The sequence below is a fragment of the Chlorocebus sabaeus genome, chromosome 25 (assembly GCF_047675955.1).
Source record: "Chlorocebus sabaeus isolate Y175 chromosome 25, mChlSab1.0.hap1, whole genome shotgun sequence".
Lineage (NCBI taxonomy): Eukaryota > Metazoa > Chordata > Mammalia > Primates > Cercopithecidae > Chlorocebus > Chlorocebus sabaeus.
This window is the reverse complement of record NC_132928.1, coordinates 81,689,805-81,715,355: the sequence shown is the minus strand read 5'-3', so window position 1 is coordinate 81,715,355 and position 25,551 is coordinate 81,689,805. Positions and strand designations below refer to the sequence as shown.

The 25,551-nt window shown below is 39.2% G+C and overlaps 1 protein-coding gene across 5 annotated transcripts in view; it reads left to right on the top strand.

Annotated features, from left to right (window-relative positions):
• The window catches only part of AKT3 (AKT serine/threonine kinase 3), a 359,827-nt gene that overhangs the window by 43,258 nt on the left and 291,018 nt on the right, over positions 1–25,551 (top strand). The window contains exon 2 of one of the 5 annotated variants that reach the window (XM_073011888.1): positions 18,469–18,560. The exons of the other annotated variants lie outside the window; for them this stretch is intronic. The gene's annotated coding sequence lies outside the window, so the exon portion shown is untranslated. The remainder of the gene's footprint in view (positions 1–18,468; positions 18,561–25,551) is intronic. 5 annotated transcript variants of the gene reach the window in all.

Sequence of the window (25,551 nt, the reverse complement as noted above, 5' to 3'; positions counted from 1 at the left end):
TGTGAATATTCCACATTCTGAATTTGTCCAGTTTTTCCTCATGATTAGATTCAGGTTGAACCTTTTTTGGTGAGGATACTGCACACATGATACATACTTAAGAAGGTGATTGCTGGATCTCTTCACTGTAAAGATACATTTTTCTCATTTCTAAATCTGTGGGATGATAGTTCTCAATAGCCTTTTACCTCCATTGATGATATTGCCTGAATCAGTTTTTATATTATGAATTATAGGGAAATTGCTTTTTAATGGCATATGTAAGAGATCCATATTTGAGATCCATATTTGCACGGAAAGATGCATTACTACCACTGAAAGAACCCACTCTTGCCTTTTCTTTTTAGAAGTTAATGCATATTTGGATCATAGATTTGAAGGTATTTGTTGTTTGAGTTCCATGTATGCTTATTTTCCTTAATGAGTAATTTTCAAAAACTTTGATTTAATTTAAAACACTAAGTTAATGACAGATCTCTCAGATAGTTTTAGAACTCCTAACAATGAGACACATCAAATAGCTATGTGATATTTATTGAGAGCCTACTAAGGTACAAGGAAACACACTAGATAATATAATGTACTTAACATTAGAAGTTGTAGTCTGCAAGTCCTTACCCATTTAAGAAGATAAGACACATATGCATGTAAAGATAGAAGAATATTTGTGGCAGGAAACCAAAATGCTAAATGACTGGTGTAGTCAGTTAACGCTTTTGGTATTCACAAAGCTAGCACTTTCAGCTTTGACGCGTGCAAAGCACTGCAGGTAGATGAAGTGTCTTGACATTCTGAACTCGGACCTTTCAAGCGTTTTTTTCCTTAATAAATACTTACCAAGTGTGTGCCTGTCATGTTACAGCAACTAAAGAAACAAAAAGAATAAAACGTGCTTCTTGCACCTGGACATAGTCATTGGGTGAGATGAGAAACACAGGAATCTAAAATCATTTAAAAGTGCTGTAGTAAAGGTATCTGCTTAGTGCCATGGTTCTGTAGAAGGGAGAACTAGGAAGTCGTGTTCATTGGGTGATGGGTGTGTGGCGGGAAAGGCTTCACAGAGGAAGGGGCATTGGAGACAGATAGGAATTTTTTCAGGTGAGAAAGGAAGAAGGGTGTTCTAGGCAATAGAAAATAGAAAATAGGAAGCGTGCTGAGGCGTGTGTGTGTGCATGCCATGGTTTTGGGGGAGACAAGTGATGCCATTTTCAGAAAATTTGGGAGTAGTCATAATTTGGGAGGGAAAATGGTTATTCAGCCTTTTGTGTGTGTGTGTGTTGTAATTTTGCCTTATATTGGAGAACAACACAGTTTTAATGGTAGATAGAATTTTTCAGAGAAAGCATATGGAAAATGAACATTGAAGAATGGACTGAAGAATGAACATGAGAAACACATACTTTATTCAGGGAATGAGAGGAAAAGGAGACCTCTTTAGAGAAGTCCAAAAGCAAGAGAGCTAAAATGGATTATAATGTCATTGAACCAGCAGGCAAGATTTTACAAGAGAATAGTGAAATAACGCCACATACAGCAGTGTGCGTGAGGAAATGAAAGCTAAAGGGGCCATTGGATTTGACAGTAAAAGAAATACCATGAATTCAGTTTCAGGGATTTGAGGGGAGGGAGGAAGCTAGACTTTTGGGGAATAAGGAAAGAGTGATGCTTAAATATCAGATTTAAACCATTCGTTTGAAAAATCTGTCAGTGGAAAGTAGGAGAGCAATAAAGTGAGCGGCAAATTTTTTTTTTTTAAAGTTAGAGAAAATTTTTGTATATGTGATAGCAGAGGGGAACGTGCTAGTGTGGTAGGAAATACTATAGCTGGCAGAGAAAGAATAAGATGGAATGGAGGTTGGGAGGAGATGAGAACATAGGTGACATGGTTAGTCTTTGAAAGGAGGAGAGGCAAACTCCCAGTTGGTCCAGAGGGAAGGTGAGCATGAGGGATGAGCAGAGGGAAGGAAGAATTACTGAGAAACAGAAGAGGAAAAAAGAGGAAGCTTCTTTGTGATGGTTGTGATGTTCTCTGTGAATTTGGAGAAGGCAAAATCATCACAGTTTTAGAACTTCCTCTTCTATTTGTGTATCCTGGGAGTGCGAATGAAGAAATCTCTACCCACCTAACGTAACCTATAGTTGGTGAGTGGTATCGCAGAAGTCTGAAAAGCCAAGGGAGCAGAGTTGTGGTATGTTCTACCATTAGAAAAATGTTAATACAAACAAAATACCAGACACTGTAGCACTCTACTACTACTTAAAAATGCAGTTGTTGTACAGCATGGTGACTACAGTTAATAATGTATATTGTATTCTTGAAAAATGCAAATATAGTGGATTTTAAGTGTTCTCACCACAAAAATGATAACTATGTGAGGTAATGCATTTGTTAGCTAGATTCAGCTGTTCTACAATGTGTGTATACTTCAAAACATCATGTTGTATGTGGTAAATAAGTGCAATTATTGCTAATATTTAGAATAAGCTTATTTAGGAACACTAAATGTATTACTGGTTTAATTTCAAAAGTTTTGTTACAGTGATTTAAAAGTATATTTTAGATAGACAAAATGATTAATTGACCTAATTTTAAAATGTTTCAAATTTTGCAGTGTAGTGTTATTTTTAACTGAGGACTTCTCTCTGAGAATAGTCAGTACTATTAAAATTTTAAGCAGCACAAATCCAACTCAAGTTTAAGCAGTCAAGCAAAAAATTAAGACACAGTGGATATATTAGATTAAGTAAATGGGAGTCCAAGATGGACTGATCTCAGGCATGTGTGGGTCTAGAACTCCGATGATGATATCAAGGATCCTCTTCTGCTGTGAGGGCTGGCTCTGTTTCCACCTGCGGTGACTTCATTCTCAAGCAGGCTTCTGTTGTGTGCTTGTGGCCTCAGGGCAACATCATCACGGCTCACTGTCTGAAAGGAAGATAGACTCCTTCTCACCAGTTATGTGGTAAATTTCAGAGGTGACTCTGTTCCTCCTTAAGTCAGTTTTTCATCCCTTAATGTATCACGGTAGCCAGGGGTCAGGGGGACGGCAAACTTGATCGTCTGGATTCTGGGTTATGTGCTCATTTCTTGAAGGAGGTCACTGTGATTATGAGTTGTAGGGGAGTAATGGCTTTTAACATTTTTGGCACATTTCCTTTAAGTCTTATGTATGTGTGTGTGTGTATGTGTATATATGTGTGTGTGTATATATGTGTATATATGTGTGTGTGCGTGTGTGTGTATATATATAGTGTGTTTGTATGTACATGTACATCTTTGTTCTGTAATAAACCAAGTGGTCAAATGAAAGCCTTGTGGTGAAATCACATTCCTTAGGGGAAGGAATTAGTCTTTGATTGCTTATATAAGTGAGTCTTCACAACTTTTTTGGTTTATATTTTCGTAAAGATACAGTGGAAGCCTTTTCTTTTTTATAAGTAAAAATGTTTTTCAAGTACATAACCTAATATTTGTAAGTCCTTCACAGAAATGAAGTAACTCTACATGGATAACTTCAGTAGTAACAGAAAGAAACAAAACAACCATCCTGTCCCCCACTTGCCCCACCAACCTGGATTTCTCCTTGGATTGTGAAAGCAGTATGATGGAAGGGAAGGTACAGCTGGCTTTGGAGGCAGATAGATCTGGACTTTTAACGTTGTTGCGAGGATTTGAGATAATTATACATAGACTCCTTAATATAGTAGTGCTTGGCTCATAATAGGTGCTTGATAAGTGATAGCTGTTATTATAATTTTTTAAAAAAATTTATTGAGACAGGGTCTCACTCTGTCACCCAGGTTGGAGTGTGATCGTAGCGCACTGCAACCTTGAACTCCTGGGCTCAAGACATCCTCCTGCCACAGCCTCCCTAGTAGCTGGGACTACAGGTGTATGCAACCATGCCTGCTAATTTTAAAATTTTTTGTAGAGATGGGGTCTTGCTGTGTTGCCCAGGTTGGTCTTAAACTGGCCTCAAGCAATCCTCCCATGTTGGCCTCCCAAAATGCTGGGATTATGGGCATGAGCCACTGTGCCTGGCCTGTTAAAATTCTTACTGATAAGCATTGACTTTTTTGTGATGCTGAAAACCACTGGATGTGAATCAAGTCCTGGGTTTTAGTCCTAACTCTTTTGGTGACCAACTGTATGCAACCAAAATAGAAAACTACTTGACACACTGGGCCTTCGTTTTCTTGCCTGTAAAAATAAATGGATGGATTAGAAATCTTGTCTAGCTCTAAATTTCTACTATTTAATAGAGTAATTTGGGTTACAGAAAAATACAGAATTGAAGGAATCCTAGTATACTGTAAGAAAATTAATGATCTTGGTTTTGATGTAAAACCAAGAATTCTAGCTTCTCTTCCCAAACTTGCCAAACTTTGTTTCTTTAAAAACAACAATAATGACTGGAAAGTTTACCATAAAAATGCATCTTATTTATGTTCAATAAAATTTCATTTTGATTAGTGTCCCTAAAGTCTCTTCTAGCTCCAATATTTGATATTTCCTTTCCAATAAATTCTAGCCAGGAGTATTGCTTTAAATTATATATGTATAGCTGCTTTAGTCACAGCTGCCTGTCATGGTTTCATTTGCTACCATGTAGTTGTATAGTGTGGCGGGCTCATATGGACCTTTTCATAACAAAATTTGACCCTACCTTACCAGTAGTTAGGCTTCATAAGTGTATTGTGTTGGAGTATACCTGAGGAAGGAGAAATTATGCCAGCAAAAAAGTATACAAATTTACACACAGAAAAATTCTGACCAGGCATTTGGAAATGAGCTGTGACCTTGGGGCCACAGTCAAGATTCCTACAGTCAAGCCAGGTATTATTTAAGATGATTGTGAAAACCAAAGGAAATAATGTACGCAAACTTATTAGCATAGTACTTTCCATGTATATTAGCCCCCCACTATTGTTTTTATCTTATAGGAATATTTTTCCTCATATCAGATTTCAGGAACTAACATAAGATCATAAACAGTAACATTGTAGTTTGGGGTTTCGGTTGGCCTTCTTCAGTTTTTTGGATATGATTCCAGTAGCATCCATATAAAAATTGCATTAGATTTTCCATTGGATATTTGCTCTTAACTAAATGTGGCTGGGTAATTTTTGTAGACCACTACTGTAAGACTAGTGCTTCAGCTTTTTTGAAAGAGTTGATTAAATTGGTAAATATGCAAAATTGCTCTTGGTTTTTTGATGCTCCCTTCTACAAAGTCTGCTTTATGGCTATCATGATTTGAATTTGTTTCTTTATTTCTTTTTTTTTTTGAGACGAAGTCTCGCTCTGTCACCCAGGCTGGAGTGCAGTGGCCGGATCTCAGCTCACTGCAAGCTCCGCCTCCTGGGTTCCCGCCATTCTCCTGCCTCAGCCTCCTGACTAGCTGGGACTACAGGTGCCCGCCACCTCACCCGGCTAGTTTTTTTTTGTATTTTTTAGTAGAGATGGGGATTTCACGGTGTTAGCCAGGATAGTCTCGATCCCCTGACCTCGTGATCCACCCATCTCGGCCTCCCAAAGTGCTGGGATTACAGGCTTGAGCCACAGCGCCTGGCCTTTTTTTTCTTTATTTCTGGGTAGCTCTTCTTGAACTCTGTTTCAAAGAGTTACCCTAACCTCAGAATTCTCACACCTGGCTGATTGGCCTCTAGGGAGTATTCAGAAGGCGGTCTTTGCCCTATTATACTATTTTGTTGGCTGGATAAACATCAGTAGTGTTTAAATAAAATATTTAATAACCCTGAAAAGATTTTTTTTACCATTTTTAAAACTTTATCCATGGCATGGCAAGTCCTGTTTCATCATTTACATATGAAATACATGGGTTGATGGAATTATTCGGTCAAAAATGGGTTTTAATGATTTTTTTAAGTAGTGAACAAGAAAATTTGAATTATCGTTTTTTCTTTTAAGGATTTCATTCTTTGTTACAATTTCCATATCTCTCATAGTTCAGAGATAATAGAAATTGTTTTTAGTATTCATTCATTCATTCATTCAAGAAATGTTTATTTAATACTCATTATGGGATAGGCCCTGAGGACTAACATAGATAACATATCTTATATTTTAAAAAGCTAGTAGCTCATTTTAATTTCATTTCAGAATAATTTTGTAGTTGTAAAATAAAACAAATTTAAGCTATAAAGTCAATTAGCACACCAGTGACTTTTGGGTAGGCTAGATGGTAAACTTCATCTTTCCAACATATTTAGCTTTATTTAACTTGATGTTTCTGAAGTGTTTTGACCTATTCAGCCATCACCCCTATTGAACCCACTTTCAGAAATAATAGTTAAGTATTTGCTAGGTTTTCATTAACTGGAACTGAACATCGTTAGGTTAGTTATGTGATATTTACAGGGCAGAAATGGTGCATATCAACAGTATTTTATGGCTTATCCTAACTAGTTAGGTGACACTGTCTTAATTTGCCCGAGATAGTTCTGGTTTACTCTTGATGCTCCAGTGTGATTATTAATATGTAATCTCTTCTTTTTTTTTTTTTTCTTGAGACTGAATCTCACTTTGTCGCCAGGCTGGAGTGCGATGGCACAATCTTGGCTCACTGCAACCTCTGCCTTCCGGGTTCAAGTGATTCTCCTGCCTCAGCCTCCCGAGTGGCTGGTACTATAGGTGTATGCCACCACACCCAGCTAATGTTTGTATTTTTAGTAGAGATGGGGTTTCACCTTATTGGCCAGGGTGGACTTGATCTCTTGACCTCGTGATCTGCCCATCTTGGCCTCCCAAAGTGCTGTCATTACAGGCGTGAGCCACTGTGCCTGGCCCATAATCTTTTCTTTAAATCTTAGAAGTGCCCTGGGTAAATTATATGGTCGTCTTATAGCTAGCACTCTTAGTTAGAAAACGTATTATGTGCCAGGCAGCATTGTAAGCGTTTTATATATATTAACTCAGGCCTCACAGCAGCCCTGTAAGGTTGGTTTATCCTTGATTTACAGATGGGTAGACTGAGTTACAGAAAAGTTAAGTAACTTGTCTAAGATTGTACACCTAGCAAGTAGTAGGGTCAGGATTCAAACACAAGCACATTTGGTCCTAGAAGGTATACTCCTAAACGGTGTGCTTTTCTGGTACAGATGAGATTGCTCAGTGAACATGTTTAAGAGAAGGATGAGAGGACAGTACTCTGGAGAATACTGACATTTAAAAGCAAGTAAAGGAAATAGAAACTTGGAAATGAGGCAGAGAATAAGAGCTAAAAAAAAAAAAAAATGAACTTTAAGTTATATACAGAATTCAGTTACTTGGGTCCCCCCACTCCCCAAGAATTGTCTTCATCCTTTTTTAACTGGAAAGAAATATTTTTCTTTTCACTGTTTAATAAGTGCCCCAAAGTGCTAGATAGTTTTCCTGTGAAATACAGTAAAAGAGCATTTATTGATATCAGCTCCTTTATGTGTGCTTTGTTTAAAAATTAGAGACATTTTATTTTTTCTTAAGTAACAGAAATCAGACTTTCAAAAAAGCTTTTTAAACCTAGACTAACATTTATGATAGTTTTGTCTTAGATTTGAAAGTTAATTGTAGGAAAGTTATAGAGCCTTTTGACCACCCTATGGCCAGACTTCAGTGTTGTTTTTATTATTTCTACCTCATTTCATGTTGAGTCCAACTTCACTGTCTCTGTTTATCATCCTCTACCCCCAGTCTGAATGTTGAAGAATGCTAAAGTATATTTTATTGCTTCATTGACTAAAACTATGTTTCTAAAACTATGAATTTGCTTAATGAGTCAGCAACTATAACTATAATTAACAGTATAGTTTTTACAATCATAGCTTTGTGGTAAATGTGCAGTTCACAGAGTTTTAAATGTAAATGTTCAATGAAATTAAACACCCAAATCTCATTGCAATAGGTGGTATATATATATTCAGTAAGAGTCACCAAACATTAATTGAGGTTCTATTATGGTTAACTTTTCTACTTTGTACTTAGGGATAAAAAGATGAGTAAAATTGTTTCCTGCATTTTCCCCCACCCATTCCCTCCCCATTTTCCTTCTTTCCTGCCTTCCACAGCCCAACTGAGTGTCTACTTAATGTGCCAAGCACACAGTATATAAAGATACAAAGAGCTCAAGGATGTAAAGATTGAATGAGGATCTAGTGCCTGCCCTAGTTCATTTATCCCTTAGGAAGACAGACCAGTCCTATGTCAGCCAGCTCAGAAAAGTGCAATAACTATTGAAGCCAGGGCCACACCCAGTCTTGTCTGGGTTCACTACCCCACTTTCCACTCATACTTTAAGGATGAACAGAATTTAAGTCATCTAAAAGGAGGAGCAAGATTAAAACAGTGAAGGAAGTATGATGAGTAACAGAAAGGAACTCATTGGTGACTAATGAGAGAGCAACTGCTGTGTTAAGGGGTTGATGACCATGTTTGCCACTGTGGAGCTGAGGGTTAAGGAGCGAATGGGAAATGAGAAAGTAGACTTCAAAAAAGCTGGATGTTGTGGAGAGGAATAGAGAAAATTAGAGGTTGAATGTGTAGTAAGAGCGAGTGAATATGTTTTAGAATGGGGAGATAAGTGTGTTTGTTTGCTGTCTAGGAGTGAGCTATAGAACTGTCCAGGTGAGATGGAAAGATAAGAGAGAGAAGATATAAGAACAAAATCCTGTAGAAAATGAAATAATATCAAGAACATAAATAGAAGGCAGGGCACAAAGTCTCATGCCTGTGATCCCAGCACTTTGGGGGGCTGAGGCGGGCAGATTGCTTGAGCCCAGGAGTTTGAGACCAGCCTGGGTAACATAGCGAGACCATATCTCTACCAAAAAAACCCCAAAAAACCTAAAAATTAGCCAGGTGTAGTGGTGCATGCCTGTAGTCCCAGCTACGTGGGAGGTCAGGAGACTGAGGGGGAGGATCACTTGAGTCCTGGAAGTCAGGCTGCAGTGAGCAGTGGTCATGCCACTGCAGCATTCCAGTCTGGGCAACACAGTGACACCCTGTCTTAAAAATAAAAAAAGGCCGGGCACGATGGCTCACACCTGTAATCCCAGGACTTTGGGAGGCTGAGGCGGGCAGATCACGAGGTCAGGAGATCCAGACCATCCTGGTCAACATGGTGAAACCCCATCTCTACTAAAACAAAAAATTAGCTGGGTGTGGTGGCGGGCGCCTGTAGTCGCAGCTACTCGGGAGGCTGAGGCAGGAGAATGGCGGGAACCCGGGAGGCGGAGCTTGCAGTGAGCCGAGATCGCGCCACTGCACTCCAGCCTGGGCGACAGAGCGAGACTCCATCTCAAAAAAACCTTTTTCTTTGTTTTTTCATCCTAACTTTGAATTACTTCGTAAAGGTGTTTAGTGATCTATTTTATTATGTGGAAGCTCTTCTAATAGGTATACATGCTAAATCATTTAAGAATAATTAAATTAAAGGAACTATATTGTCATGTTATCAGGCATTCCTATATGAAAATGTTAGAAGCTCCTCTTTCATCTATACCTTCCCCACTGTTCAACCCTCCAATCAAAAGCACATTCTCTGTAGTAAGAACAGAGAATATCTATTTTAAGTGCCATTTGTGTCAAATTGTCCTAACTAGCTGTTGGGATTGGGAGGTGCTGTTTGGGTCATAAATAGCAAGTTTTCTCTCCAATAAAGCAATGTCTGAGAATCTCAAGATTCTTGTTTCGTAGATCTGGGTTGAGACCTAGAAGCCAGTTAATTCATTTAGCCTCCAAATGTCTATGGAGTGCCTTCCTATCGTATATCTATTACCATAGTGTGTGGGCAGTGTTAGAAGACATCCTACTCTGTAATTGGAGGACAGATCATAAACAAACAGGGTAATTTTATGTAGTGGTATTCTGTGAAGAAAGTACACCATGATACGTGCCAAAGAATTACCTGGCAGGGGAAAGGAGAGAGAGCTTTGCATAGAGTAATCTTGGGAAGTGTCTTTTGAAGAGAGAACTCTTATTTTTTATCTTGGTTTTTAAAAAAAAAACAAAGTATTTTTTAACTTGTAGTAAAATATATGTAACATAAAATTTACCATTTTAGCCATTTTTAAATGTGCGTTTCAGTGGCATTAAGTACATTCACATTGTTGTGTAGCCATTCACCACCGTCTACCTCCAGAACTTGTTTCATGTTGTACAACTGAAACTCTGCGGCCATTAAACAGGATTTTTTTGTTTTCTCTTTCCTCTCAGCCTCTAACCACCACCATTCTTTCTGTTTCTATAAATTTGACTGCTCTAGTGCCTCATGTAAGTGGATCGTACAGTGATTGTGTGGCTTATTCACTTAGCGTAGTGTCTTCGAGGTTCATCCATGCTGTGGCACATGTCCGCATCTCCTTCCTTTTTAAGGCTAAATAACATTCCATAGTATGAATGTACCACATTTTGTCTGTCCACCTTTGAACTGAGATCTGAAGAATGAGAAGGGGCCATGCAAAGAACTAGAAGAAGAAATGTTACAAGCAGAGGAAAGAACGTGTGGAGAGGCCCTGAGATAGCAATAAACTGGTTGTTGGTCAAGGAATAAACAGAAGGCCTGTGTTGTCAGGATATATTAATAGTAGAGAAAGTGGCTGGAAAGAAGGGTATTAAATGGGATCAGAGATAGACATACATTGGCTATATCGTTTTAGGCTTTGAAAGACCTTGGCTTTTAAGTGGAGTGGGAAGCTGCTTATTAGGAAGTTTTAAGTGGGTTAGTGACTTAATCTGATTTCCATGTAACAGCAAAAGCAAAAATCACCCAGACTGCTATGTGGACAAGCATCCTTGTGAATTCTAATGCAGATCTGTGTTCGCACTTTGAGAAATACTAATTTAGTTCGTAAGTCAGTATCCTGAGATAGCTGATTTCAGAAGAGCGCTCTCAGGGCTTTTGACCAAAAATGACAGATTGGCTATACCTGTATCTCCTCTCCTTTCCTAATCCCTGCCTAAATGGAAGAAAAACCAGAGAGACTGGGAGAGGTTACAACAGGAGACAGACGCTGCTATACCTTTTTGAAATAAGCAGATGGACAGGTGGTCACTGACTTTGCAGAGGAATCACACAGTACCTGTAAGTGCACAACAATACCTGTAAGAAGTGCAATACTGTGTTTGTCCGAAGCTTCCAAGAGGCTCAGTATTTGGAGGCACCAGATACTAAGGAAGATAGGGGTCAGAAATGGAACTGAAAACAGGGAAGCTGGTCAGAAAATCTGTGTACACTGACAGGTGGAATCCTACGATTTTCTCCCTATGTGCCCTTGTAGATGGGTGAGTTCCTTCACCACCAACTCCCTGGCCTCAGGAGAACAAGGTTTATTCTTTGCAAAATTCATGAAGAGGTGTCTGGACTTCGAAACCAGGGGCAGTGGATTGTTGCTTGGTTTAAAACAAGGAGATCAAGGGAAACCTAGGCCTGAACTGTAGAACTCTTAGCTGTCTTCCTCTGTTCTCCTTCCAGAACTCCACAGTCAAACCTGTCCCATCCTTCTCCTGTGGAAGACTGAAGATAACAGCATCTTCAGATACTGATAGGCTTTCTGCTGAGAGTACCTTAAGTGAATTCTACCAATTGTTAAGCCCTGTTCTCCCACACAGATCTTTCAGTCAGTTCTTTTCGGGGGCTAATTCTTAAATACGAACTAACAATCCAAGACTGTTGGTCATTTTGGGGAAGACTCCAACATTTAAAAAAAAACAGTAGACATAGAGAGGTAGAAGAGGGAGTGACACTTGGAACACTGGGAGAAAACAGATACCATAAGGGATCAAAAGAAAACTTTAAAAATCTCCAGTATTATCAGAGAAACATGTATTTCCCTCCCCACTAAAATGATAGTGAACACATATAAAAGCAGAAATCCATGAGGGTAAAGAGAACGGATGAGAGATGACAGCAGGCAAACAACGTCAACTAAATATTGGAAGCTGAGAACCTGGTGCGTGAGTGGTAACAGAATTTAGCAGAGCTGAGAAAGCAGAAACAGTCCTATGGTGTGGGTAGTTGTGTAAAAATTGGTATTCTTTTAATTAATGGTGTGCTTTGCTCTATTTGGACTGCTCGGTTCTTATTTTTGAGCAGTATGCTCTCTCCCAGTTGAAGCTGTTAATGGGCTGTCCACCAATGGAGAAATCAGAATGATTAAAATATAGTTCTTGTATTTTTATGGTTCTCTTAAGCAGTCGTGCATTATACTCTTCTTGTGTCTGAGCCAACATTTCATAGGTGTAGATAACACCCGTTTCTGGTGGCACTGACAGCAGGGTTGAAAAGAATGTTATAAAAGAAAATATGAGTAAAATTTAACTTGAGAATATGTTCCAAGTTTTGTTTGTAAAGTGGTTGTTTAAAACTTGATAGTTCTTTTTGATATAATGTTATAAATTGCAGTTATCCTAGACCAAACTTTAAAAGATGTTTCATTAGCAATTAAATGGGCATTTTTAAGTTCTCAGGGAAACCTAACCCCATTGTATAGTATTTTTTAATGAAGATACACTGGCTGGGTTATGCCTGTAATCCCAGCACTTTGAGACCAGCCTGGGCAACGTGGTGAAACCTCATGTCTACAGAAAAATTAGGCGGGAGTGGTGGCATGCGCCTGTAGTCCCAGCTACTTGGGAGGCTGAGGCAAGAGGATCACCCACCCCTGGGAGGTTGAGGCTGCAGTGAGCTGAGCCATGATGGTGCTACTGCACTCTAGCCTAGGTGACACAATGAGATCCTGTCTCAGAAAAAGAAAAAAAGCTTTTTAATGGTAAAATGGCTACATGGATTTAGATTTAGACTTGAATTCAAATCCTACTTCTGCCATTTTTCTACTATGTAACCATAGGTAAATTACTTAATGTTTCTGGGTCTCAGTAAAATGAGAATAATATCTAATCAGAGGGTAGTTGTGATGATTAATGGAAATTAAAGTAGATAAGCCACTCAATCGAGCTCCTAGACCCTAGGGAGTCAATAAATAGTCATTTTCTTCACTTATTTTTTAATTTTTTTAAAGAGACAGTTTTATTGTGTTGTTGAGGCTGGAGTGCAGTGTTGTGATCGTAGCTCACTGCAGCCTTGATCTCCTGGGCTCGAGGGATCCTCCCTTTTAAGCCTCCTGAGGAGCTAGGGCTACAGGTGTGCACCATTGTGTCTGGCTAATTTTATTTTTTTGTAGAGACAGGGTTTCAGTATGTTGCTCAGGCTGGTCTTAAACCCCTGGCCTCAGGAGATCCTCTTCAGCCTCCCATAGCATGTGGGATTACAGGTATGAGCTACTGTGCCCAGCTGTTGTTTTCAATTTTACTCTTCTGTGGTATGTGGTAAGAGGGAGCATTTGTTTTCTAGAGCCTACAGCATGTGTGGGTCAGTTGAAAATGTATAAAAATTTTGAGTTACGCACGGTGGCTCATGCCTGTAATGCCAACACTTTGGGAGGCTGAGGATGGAGGACTGCTTGTGCCAGGAGTTTAAGACCAACCTGGGCAACACAGCGAGACCCTGTCCCTAAAAATATTTTTAAAAATTTAAAAATAAAAATTTTGAAATGGAATTTGTGTCTTAAAATTCTGCCTTATTTATTTGCAACGTGTGTTTCTTGTCATACATTTGCTGTTATATGCTGGTAGAAAAAGCGTAGAGAGTGGACTCAGGCAATCCAAGCTCCAGCTAACCTCCTGTTCTACTATGAGCTAGATGTGTGACGTTATACATGCTCCTTCTTCACTTTGGGTGTTATTCCTGATTTGCACAGTGAAAAGTGTTTTATTACAAGATGATTTCTAGAAGTTTGTTTCTGTTCTAACATTAGGTGACCTGTGATATGTGAAGCTTAAGACATCTTTTTTCATTACTGGGTTTATATGGGGTGTTGAGGCTTGCAATACATTTACTGTTATAAATTCATCTTAATGTGTTTGAAGGACTTGAGATTATTGGAGATTATTACATTGATAGCTTATGTTTAGCTTTATTACTGGAAAATAGTTCTAGCTGTGAAATCTATTTTTGAGTGGAAATATGCTAGGAGTGGCCATTGCTTTTCTTCCTACAGAGATAAGTGATCTCTTGGTGTTGTACACATGAAGCTCTCACCTTTATTTTTAAAGTCATGGATTTTACCTTGGCTCCTATAAACGCTTCTCCCCTCCCCCACGTAGCTGTAAGCATTCTTACCCCTAGGATGATTTGGAATGTGTGTGTTTCAGATGTTTAGCGATTGTAAAGCTAATCTCAGCTTAATTATCACTGCCAAAGGAATCCTCTGACCCCCAGGGCCAGATCATATTGTTTGCTTTCATGGTATATTTTTCCCTTTTCATAGTCTGGGTTATGTATGTGTGTATAATTTCATAATATCTCATCAGCAAAACTGGAAGCTCTGGGAGGGCAGTGGTGGCATCTCCTTTGCTGACTTTCATCCACAGTGTCAGGCACATGAGTAGCAGCATTGGGGATATATTTTTGAATGAGTGAATAACATGTTTCCCCACAAATAATACATTAATAGAAATTTAATGGTAAATAAAAGCTCAAAATGTTTATTAGAATCATGATTGTAGCCTTTGTTATTACCAAACAGTGAATTTGAAAGGAAAGAATAATGAAGGTGTTTGCATAAATGACTTTTATTATTGTTTGTGCAAGAACAGTGAACGTTCCCTAGTACAGGAAGCAGCTTTAAAAAACTGCTAGCAGAACTAAGAAGTCAGACTGTCCTTGACCCCTAGATCAAATGTTTTCCAGCCTGAGTTTCCTTAAATCTTCTTCAGTTGAGAATAAACATTTTGACAAAATGGAAGATTTACTCTGTTAATGTTTGGTCTTCATAAACAACATTACTAAATTTGCTGAAACAACAAAAAGTTTCTAATTTTTACTAGTTTCATTTTTTAAAAAGTTTGTTTCCTTTTAAGTGCATAACACTTTACCATGAGCTCAGCTGTATTAGCAGATAAACATGTTGATTCATTTGGTCCAGAGCTGCTGAATGAAGCTTGCAGGAGCACAGTGTGTTGTTTATGCCGCCCAGGGGCAGAAGGTTTCTCTTCCTCTCCTCCTTATTGAGAGAAGGGGACTGGAGTAAGTGACTCCCCTTATTTAGGTTTGCCGGAATTGTTTACGAGGGAAGGGGGCAAAATTTCTTCACCACTTATCATTTGTCTCATTTAAATTTTTGTCGTTAACATAAAGTATATGCACTCATACTGTAATAAACATGTTAAATTATGAACTTGAATTGTGAAATTATGAAATTGAAGATTTGTGGCAACAAATTGAAGATTTGTGGCAACCTTGAGTCAAGCCAGTCTATCAGTGTCATTTTTCCAAGAGCGTGTGCTTATGTTGTGTCTCTGTGTCACATTTTGGGTAATTCTTGCAGTATTTCAACTTTTTTATTATTATGATACCAGTTATGGTGCTCTGTGATCGGTGATCTTTGATGTTACTGTTTTAATTGTTTTGGGGCACCATGAAACGTTTACCCATGTAAGGTGATGAACTTAATAAATGTGTATGTTCTTACTGCTCCAGCAACTGGCTGTACCCCTGTCTCTCTCTTTCCTGAGACACAACAATATTCAGATTAGTCCAGTCAGTAACCCTACAATGACCTCTACATGTTCAAGTGAAAAGAAGACTCACACATCTCTTTGGAAATCAAAAGCTAGAAATGATGAAGCATAGTGAGGAAGCTGTGTTGAAAGTTGAGACAGGCGAAGAGCTAGTCCTTTTGAGCCAAATGAATGCAAAGGGAAATTTCTTGAAGGAAATGAAAAGTGCTATTCTAGTGAACCCATGAATGATAAGAAAGCGAAACAGCCATGTTGCTGATAAGGAGAAAGTTTGAGTGGTCTGGATAGATTAGACCAACCACAATATTTCCCTAAACCAAAACCTAATCCAGAGGCAGGCCCTAACTCTTTTTTTTTTTTTTTTTTTGTTGAGACGGAGTCTCACTCTGTCGCTCAGGCTGGAGTGCAGTGGTGCGATCTCGGCTCACTGCAAGCTCCGCCTCCCGGGTTCACGCCATTCTCCTGCCTCAGCCTCCCGAGTAACTGGGACTACAGATGCCCTCCACCAGGCCCGGCTAATTTTGTGTACTTTTAGTAGAGACGGGGTTTCACCGTATTAGCCAGGATAGTCTCGATCTCCTGACCTTGTGATTGGCCCACCTCGGCCTCCCAAAGAGCTGGGATTACAGGCATGAGCCACCTCACCTGGCCCTAACTCTCTTTAATTCTATGAAGAGAGGTGAGGAAGCTGCAGAAGAAAAGTTGGAAACTAACAGAGGTTGGTTCGTGAGGTTTAAGGAAAGAAGCGGTCTCTGTAACATGAAAATGCAAGGTGAAGCAATAAATGCTGATGTAGTAGCTGCAACAAGTTGTCCAGAAGAACTAGCGAAGATCATTGATGAAGGTGGTTACACTAAACAATAGATTTTCAGTGTAGACAAAACACTCTTCTATTTGATGAAGAAGATGTTATCCTGGACTTCCATAGCTAGAGAGGAGTCAATGCCTGCCTTCAAAGCTTCAAAGGACAGTGACTTTCTTGGTTGTAGCTAATGCAGCTGGTGACTTTAAGTTGAAGTCAGTGCTCCTTTACCATTCCAAAAATCTAGGGCCTTTAAGAAATACAGTAAATCCGTATTCTGCCTGTGCTCTATCAGTGGAAAAACAGAGCCTGGAATCCAGCACATCTGTTGATAGCATGGTTTACTATTTTAAGCTTACTGTGGAGACCTACTGCTCAGAAAGATTCCTTTCAAAATATTACTGCTCATTGACAGTGGACCTGGTCACCCAAGAGTTCTGATAGAGATGGACAAGGAGATGAATGTTGTTTTCGTGCCTGCTAACGCAATATTTATTCTGCAGCCCAGGTATCAAGGACTAATTTCAACTTTCAAGTCTTATTATTTAAGAAATACATTTTCTAAGGGTATGACTGCTGCCATTGGCAGGGATTCCTCTGATGGCTCTGAGCAAAGTCAATGAAAAACTTTCCGGAAAGGATTCACCATTCTAGATGCCATTAAGAACATTCATGAACCATGGGAGGAGGTCAGAATATCAGCATTAACAAGAGTTTGGAAAAAGTTGAATTTCAACCGTCATGGATGACTTTGAGGGATTCAAGACTTCAAAGAAGGCGGTAACTGCAGATGTGGTGGAAATACCAAGAGAACTAGAATTAGCAGTGGAACCTGAAGATGGAACTGAATTGTTGCAGTATTATGATAAAACATTAATGGATGAGGAGTTGCTGTTTTTCTCTGTTTATTAAAAAAATTTTTTTTAGAGACAAAGTCTCATTCTGTTAGGTTGGAGCAGATACAGTGGCATGATCCTAGCTCAGTGTAGCCTTGAACTCCCTGGCTAAAGCGATCCTCCCTTCTTAGCCTCCTGAGTAGCTGGGACTACAGGCACACACCACTGTGCCTGGCTAATTTTTTTAAAAAATATATCTTTTGTACAGACAGGGTCTCACTTTCTTGCCCAGGCTGTTCTTGAACTCCTAGCTTCAAGCAATCCTCCTGCTTCGGCCTCCCAGAGTGCTGGGAATACAGGTGTGAGCTACCACCCCTGGCCAGGCATTGCTTCTTATGGATAAACAAAGTAGGTGGTTTCTTGAGATGGATTCTATTCCTTGAGAAGATGCTGTGAACATTGTTGAAATGACAACAAAAGGATTTAGAATATTACATAAACTTAATTGATACAGCAGTGGCAGGGTGTGAGAGGATTAACTCAAGTTTTGAAGAAAGTTTTACTGTGGATAAATAGTATGACACGTTACAGAGATATATTTCATAAGGAAGAGTCAATTGATATGGCAAACTTTATTGTCTCATTTTAAGAAATTGCCACAGCCACTCTAACCTTTAGCAACTACCACCTCAATCAGTCAGCAGCCATCAAGACAAGACCTTCTACCAGCAAAAAAAACTATGACTTGCTGAAGGCTCAGATGATCCTTAATTAAGGTGTGTGCATTTTAAAAGCATAATGCTGTTACACAGTTAGAAGACTATAGTATAGTGTAAACGTAACTTTAATATGCACTGGGAATCCAAAAAATTTGTGTTACTTTATTATGGTAGTCTGGAACAGAACCTGCAATGTCTCAAGGTATGCCTGTATACAGGATAATGTGTGTAGGTTATATGCAAATATTATACCATTTTATATAAGATACTTGAATATCTGTGTATTTTAGTATCCTTAGTGGGTCCCAGAATCAGTCCCCCGTGAATACCCGGGGATAGCTGCACTCACACATAATAAATTGATAGTGGAGATTCTATGAAATGTATATAGAGTTGTTATAATATGCCTAGGATGATCATTGGTATTTTGGAATAGTTTTTAGAATATAACCAAGATATGTGACATCTACTATTACATAAACCTGTGTTTGTTTCAGTATGTTTTTTTTTTTCCTATGTTTTGTTCCATGTTAGATGTCATGAGTTTGCAAAGGATAAACTATATTCCCTGCCTTCAAGTAGCTTACCATCCACGTACCATTTCCCAGAGTGTACATCATTAGCAGGTAGGTATTCCTCAAAAACAGAGTATTGTCTCTGATTAAGTTTCATAGATACCTGTACTAATCAAAATTGAAAGTTTTTTAGAATAGGGTTCTCAAATGTATACATTAGGGAATTCCAGAAAGTGACTATATGTTGCAAGGTTTTCCAAGCTTTGTCGACACATTTTTTTTTCTCATGAAACTTCTGTGGTGGGATCTGAGGGGAATGGAGGTGGAGGAGAGAGTGGCAGTGGTGTTTTTAGGAAGAAGATGATTAATGTAGGAGAGTAGTGGGTGGAACACCTAGGACGGTAGCTGTGTACCTGGCCCAGGTTCCTCAGTCCAGACGGTAGCAAGTCTGAAGACAGGGAGAGACTTCTTCCAGAAGATAACATTGATAGAAACCTGAGGCAAATTAATATACTCAAAGGAGCTTTGTCAGGCTGTTGAGTCTGGGGTGAATTGGGATAAATGTATGGTAGATAAGTATGTAGAAAACTAAATAAATGAGAAACCAATTATTGCAAGGGAAACAAAATGTTATGAAGGAAAAGAAAAGTAATTATTGTTTACTGCTTGGTTCAACTTTGAATACCTTATGTAGTTATAATGATACAAGCCTTAAATATTGATCTAACCAAAGTTAGGATTGTGTTGAGACATCAGGGGTGGGAAGTGTGAAGGATGCCAGGACCAGGAAACAACTATATCTCAGACTTCCTCAACCGACAGTCACTGAATAGACTAAGGAAAGCTTTTGGGAAAAGGAAATATTGGAGAGGGAGCTGGGACTAGTTGTTCATAACGAGCCTTGTAGATCTAGTTAATTTTAAAAAATGTGCATGGGTAACATTTATTTTTACCTTTATCAGATATTTTTCTAGATCAAAATTTTTACAATTGTTTTAGCTTCTCATTGAAATGTTGTCTTACTAGGTTAAAGTTTCACAGTGTGTAATTGGATTTGAAAAATGTAAATTCACTTTGTCGTTGCCTTTATGATTTAGTTACAAAGATCTTATGGATGAGATGATGACTGGCAGTTATTCCACACCAACCACTGTGGGACCAAGGTTGTCTAGATTAACCTAATCCTACAGTCCTTTTATTCTGTGTTTCCCACTCCTAAATTTTAAACTTTGTATCTGTATTATGCTCTTCCGTGCATGTTACATTACACATTGTGTTCTCAGCTCAGTTCTTACTTGGACCTCTTCTTTTTTTGTCTTCTTTAATTTCCTTTTCTTCACAGCTGCTTTAGCATGTCAGTAGCAGGGCTTACTTTGTGTGGTGAGAAGCTACTGTGTGCTTTTCTCTTGACCCTTCTCCCCAAACATGGATGGAAGGGCAGAACAAGAGACCTGTGGGTGAGTAGGAAGGGCTGAGGAATGCTATCACCCTCCAGCATTTCTGGTTCAACAGCTTCTAATCATTTTTACCATCTCCACCCCACCCCTCCCCCTGTGCTTTTAATAACTTCAGGGTTCATGATTGACTGGTTTACTATTATTTGCTTATTACATACTTGTTGGATTCAGAGCTCTTAATTGTTTGTAAAAATGAACTTACTAGTTAAATTTTGCTAATTGAAGTATAAAAAGGAATTGATTGAAGATATTTGTGGTCTCCTGAGCTGATGGGAAGGCCAGGCTGTTAAGATTGGGGCTGCACAGCTAGGAGCAACAATGCCACCATTCCTGAAATAGCTGTACAACAACACTTAGTCACTGAGTGTCCCGCTTTTAAAGACTGCTGTTCTTTTTTTTATAAACTTGCAGGTTGAGAAATTATTGCTTCTATTTTCAATTAGAAGTCTTTGGGAAAATTATGGGATGACTGGATTTGTGTATATCTATAATCCAGAGATAAGGAAAAAGAGGAACCCCAGATTTTCAGGAGAGGGAAGCGTAACTTTGTTCTACGTTGTGCTTGAGTACCTCTTTTTGATCAGGGTTAGAGGATAGCCTTAGGTCAGTGCATTTCCCTGTGTGTTTTTGTTAAAACATAGTTCAGATCCCTTGATTAAAACCCTCCAGTGGTTTCTTGTCTTATGAAGAAGAAAAAATCCTAACTGTTCTTGATGATCTTTAAGGCTCAGAATGATCTGGACAGAGGTATTTACCTTGAAGCTCATAAAGCATAAGGCGCCTCTCACTTGCATAGTATCTTTCTGAAGCTGGACTGAATTGGTTAAGGCCACTGTAGTTTTCCACTTTGTCTTCTTTCCTGTCACACACCTGATCCTTTCAGGCTGTCTTGGGTTGGACAAAGGCAATTCTGGAGTCCTAAGGAGAAGATGAGTAGGATATGTTTATGTGACCTGCAATCATTTTAAAGTTGAGTTGTTGCTAGCTGACTCCATGTAAGAACAGCTTCCAGGAATTTTCTGGCTGTGCACTCTGCCGGTGCGGCTGGCATGGTCAGAGGGTGCTTGGCCGAAGGTTTGCATAGCAATATGAATGCGTCCTATGACACATCTAGCCAACACTGGAAGACGGTGGGTAATGGACGAGAAACCAGGATTGAGTTTTTGCAAGTTTTTAAAAATATTCTTCTAATCTTATAACTCACATGTGAAAGAAACATGAGAGGTTTTCACAAATTCAGTAATTTGAGACATTTACATGGCATCACTAATAGTTGTGAAGCTGAAACTTTTCTAAACTATAAGTAGTAAAAAATAAACATTGATTCTCTATTGTAAACAAAAGACTGAACTATTTTCTGTGTTCTCTCTGTAGAAAAGTATATTATAAAATTGAGTTGGGGCTGGGTGAGGTGGCTCAGACCTGTAATCCCAGCACTTTGGGAGGCCGAGGTGGGCGGATCACGAGGTCAGGAGATCGAGACCATCCTGGCTAACACGGTGAAACCCCGTCTCTAGTAAAAATACAAAAAAAAAAAAAAAAAAGGCCGGGCATGGTGGCTGGCTCCTGTAGTCCCAGCTGCTCACACCTGAGCCTAAGGTAGGAGAATGGTGTGAACCCAGGAGGTGGAGCTTGCAGTGAGCAGAGATCACACCACTGCACTCCAGCCTGGGCAACAGAGCAAGATTTCATCTAAAAAAAAAAAAAAAAAAAATTGAGTTGGACAGTGGCTTGCACCTGTAATCCTAGCTACTGGGGAGGCTGACGCAGAAGGATCACTTAAGCCAGGAGTTCAAATCCAGCCTGGGCAATATCGTGAGACTGTGTCTCTAAAGAAATAATAATAATAAATAGCCAGGCATGGTGGTGTACTCCTGTAGTCCCAGCTACTTGGGAGGCTGAGGTAGGAGGATCCCTTGAGCCTAGGCCTTTGTGGCTGCAGTGAGCTATGATTGTGCCACTGCACCCCAGCCTAGGGGTGGGAAGGCGAGCACAGGAGGCCGTGAGGGCCAGCCCTGGTGGCTGTGGCTACTGTACATGGGTCAAGAGCGTGTGCAGGGTGAGGGCTATGGTGGTGCCCAGAGAGCAGTGCCCAGCATGAGGGAGATCATGGTGCCTGGAGAGCTGGCGTAACACCCAGCATGAAGGAGATGCTGGTGTGCTGGCTGTGGGTGTGAGCTTGCCTGGTGCCAGAACTCGGAGGGGCCAGACTCTTATTTAGTGTTTTTTAATGTGGTTGGCAGCTTCTAAAAATCTGTAATTTGATGTCGTTTCCTTTCTTATTCTGAATAAATACTCAATTTAGGACCTAAATTTGTTTTTATGGTTTTGTGTTCCTTTTTTTTAAAGAGGGCTCTTCCCCAAATTTTATAAGCTTTAAAATTCCATTGAAACCTGAATTCAGCCCTGGATTTCCTTGTCTGCCTTTTTAATCTTGTCTCATACTCACCCCTCATTCCCTGCAGTCTAGGCACTTTAATCTTCTGTTCCTCAAGTGGATTATGTTTGTTCTCATGTCTGGATTTCTGCACTTGCCTGGGCTCCTCTTTCCTTAGCTTTTTGAAGGATTTTCATTATGTACTTCTCAGGACAGGTGTCTTCTCAGAGAGTCTTAAAACACCCAATCTAAAGTATCTTTTCTCCCTCCCTCATCTCTGTCACATCATCCATTTTGTTTTCATAGCATTTATCAGCATCTTACTTTTTTATTTGTTTATATTTTTGTTGGCTGTCTCTGCCTTTTAGAATGTAAGTTCAGTGTACTAATATGAGAGCTGTATTGTTCACTGCTCTCTTCCCAGAGTCTAGAATAATACCTGGACTTATTAGCACTCAACAGGTATTTTTTGGATGAAAAATTACTAAAGAGCTGGAATTTGTACATTTTCTCATGTGTTTATAATAGTAGCATAATTTCTTATTGTTAATTTTGTGTTTGTGTATGGTACTGGTTTCTATTATCAATTGTATAAACTCTTTGGATCTTTTCTGCTGAAAATGTTGACTAAGTTATTATTTACCATTCATTTTGGTTGAACATATTTTGTTATGGACTATTCAGGCAGCCAGAAGACTATAGAGAAGAATAAAATGAGCACTAAAGTACCCATGTCCTAGCTTTGTCATATTTTGTCACCAGATTTTTTTAATGAAGAATTAAAAATTATTTTGTTAACTTTTAATTTACAAATTTTTAATTTTTTTTAAATTCACTTTGATTAACTGAAGTTTATGCATTCTTCTCTCATCTTACTCCTCTTTTTTCCCTACTTACCCAGAGGTATACCTAGTCCAGATGAAGACATAGGGTGGGGTACAAAAGGGGCCTGAGCACAGGAGCTTCTGTCGTGTGGAGTTAGGGTGTGCCACCCTGCTGGCACATGGATGCCATCACTAACCCAGAAGTTCTTCAAGCCCCATGGTTTTGGCTTTTATGTGTAAACATGATTAATCAAATCACTGGCCATCGATGGTCAGCTCAATTTCTAGCTCGTCTTTCCTTTCTAGAGGTTGAGGGTGATGTGAAGCTGAAAGTTCTAACCCTCTAATCAAGCTTTAGTCTTTCTAGTCACTGGCCATTATCCTGAACTGATCTAGGGGCCCCACCCACCAGTTCACTTCACTGATATACAAAAAACACTCTTGTCACTCCAGAAATTCTTAGAAGCTCTTGCATTAGGAACTGGGGACTGAGACCCCATTTATAACAAAAGATGCTTTATCAGTCAGGAAGCGGGAAGAGTTTTAGGAGCTCTGTGCTAAGGACCCAGGAGCTTGGGAGGAAGATAAAAATGTATGTTTCTTGCAATATCACAATATCACAGGCTTGAATACCAGTGTGTAAGGATCATTAGAAGCCATCTTGGAGGGTAGCTACCAGAGTCTCATGTTTCCTTATAAAATTCCTGAAGTTCTTTCATATTTACTGCTTCTTTAATCCACCCAGAATGGGGTGTGTATGTGTGCACGCGTGAGCGCCCATACATGTATTGTGTATGGTGTTAAAGGAATCTAATCTTACTATTCTTTCAGAGATATGCTAATTGTCCCAATTCCATTTGTTAAATAATTCATCACCATTGTTCCGTGTGTATATGGGTTTGCTTCTGGGTTCTCTGTACTAATCTGCTATGATCTGAATGTTTGTGCCTCCCTGCCTCCCCAAATTCCTAGTCGAAACCTAATCCTGGATATGATAGGGTTAAGAAAAGGGGCTTTGGGGGAGGTGATTAGGTCATGAGGGTTCTGCCTGCATAAATGGGGCAAGAAGGTACCCCAGTGAACTAGTTTAGCTGCTGCTTCCATGTGAGGACACAACAAGAAGGATGCCATCTATGAAGAATGGGCCCTTCCCAAACACTGAATTTGCTGGTGCCTTGAACTTGGACTTCCAGCCTCCAGAACTGTGAGAAATAAGTAAGTTGTTTCCTATGTTTATAAGCTCCCTACTTTATGGTATTTTTGTTATAGTTGCCCAAGCAGACTTAAGATGTTTTCCTTTAGCCTATTTTTCTGTTCTTATGCCAATACCACTTTATAAGTGTTGATCTCTGTAAGGCAAGTCTCACCCTTTTTGTTCTTCATGTTTGGCTTGGTTCTCTTGTCTCCAAAGGGCCATTAAGAGAGACTAGTTGGCTGGGTGTAGTGGCGCACACCTGTAATCCCAGCACCTTGAAAGGCTAAGGTAGGCAAATCACTTAGCCCGGGAGTTTGAGACCAGGCTGAACAACATAGCAAGACTCCACTTCTACAAAAAATGGAAAAATTAGTTGGGCATGGTGGTGTGCACTTGCAGTCCCAGCTGCTCAGAAGGCTGTCATAGGAGGATTGCTTGGGCTCAGAAGGTCGAGGCTGCAGTGAGCTGTGATTGTGCCATTGTGCACCAGTCTGGGCAACTGAGCAAGACCCTGTCTAAAAAAGGAATGATTAAATAAATCCATCAATCCATGTGAGTTTTAGAATCAGTTTTCCAGGTTTCATCAAAAATCTTGTTGGAATTTTGCTTATTTTATGGAACATAAAAATACGACCTTTTTGACTTAAAAAGTAATAGATACTTACTAAAGGTATTAGATACATTTAAAAAACTGTTAAAAAATCCATAGGCCCATCACCCAAACATCAACATTATTGTGGCATTAGGAATCCATAAAGATTTGATATTGTAAAAGTGAAATCATCTCTACAACAAAAGGTATATACTGGGTAAAAAATAGGGTTAATATTCTTATACAGTGTGCTTCTATAAATCATTAAGAAAAAGATAAATGACCAGTAGAAGAAAGGACAAAGAATATGAAGAGGCATTCCACAGAGGGAAGTACAAATGGCTAACTAAGTACAAATGGCTAAAAAGAGGAGGAAAATGTGAAGTAAAACAAAATGAACCAGTGCTTCCTCATTCTTACAGCGTTGTATATGAAATGAAAAAAGTTGGAGACAGTCTTTTTAAGTACTGAACAAAAGACGAATTGGCGAATGAATTCATTCATGCTATAGAATTCTAAACAACCATTAAAAAAAAAGATGTGCTAACATGAAAGATGTGCTAAGGTTAACTTTCAAAATGTAAGTGAAACAATAGTTTATATAATGTGGTATCATGTTTATAAAGAAAATTATATGTACATAATTTTTTCCATAGA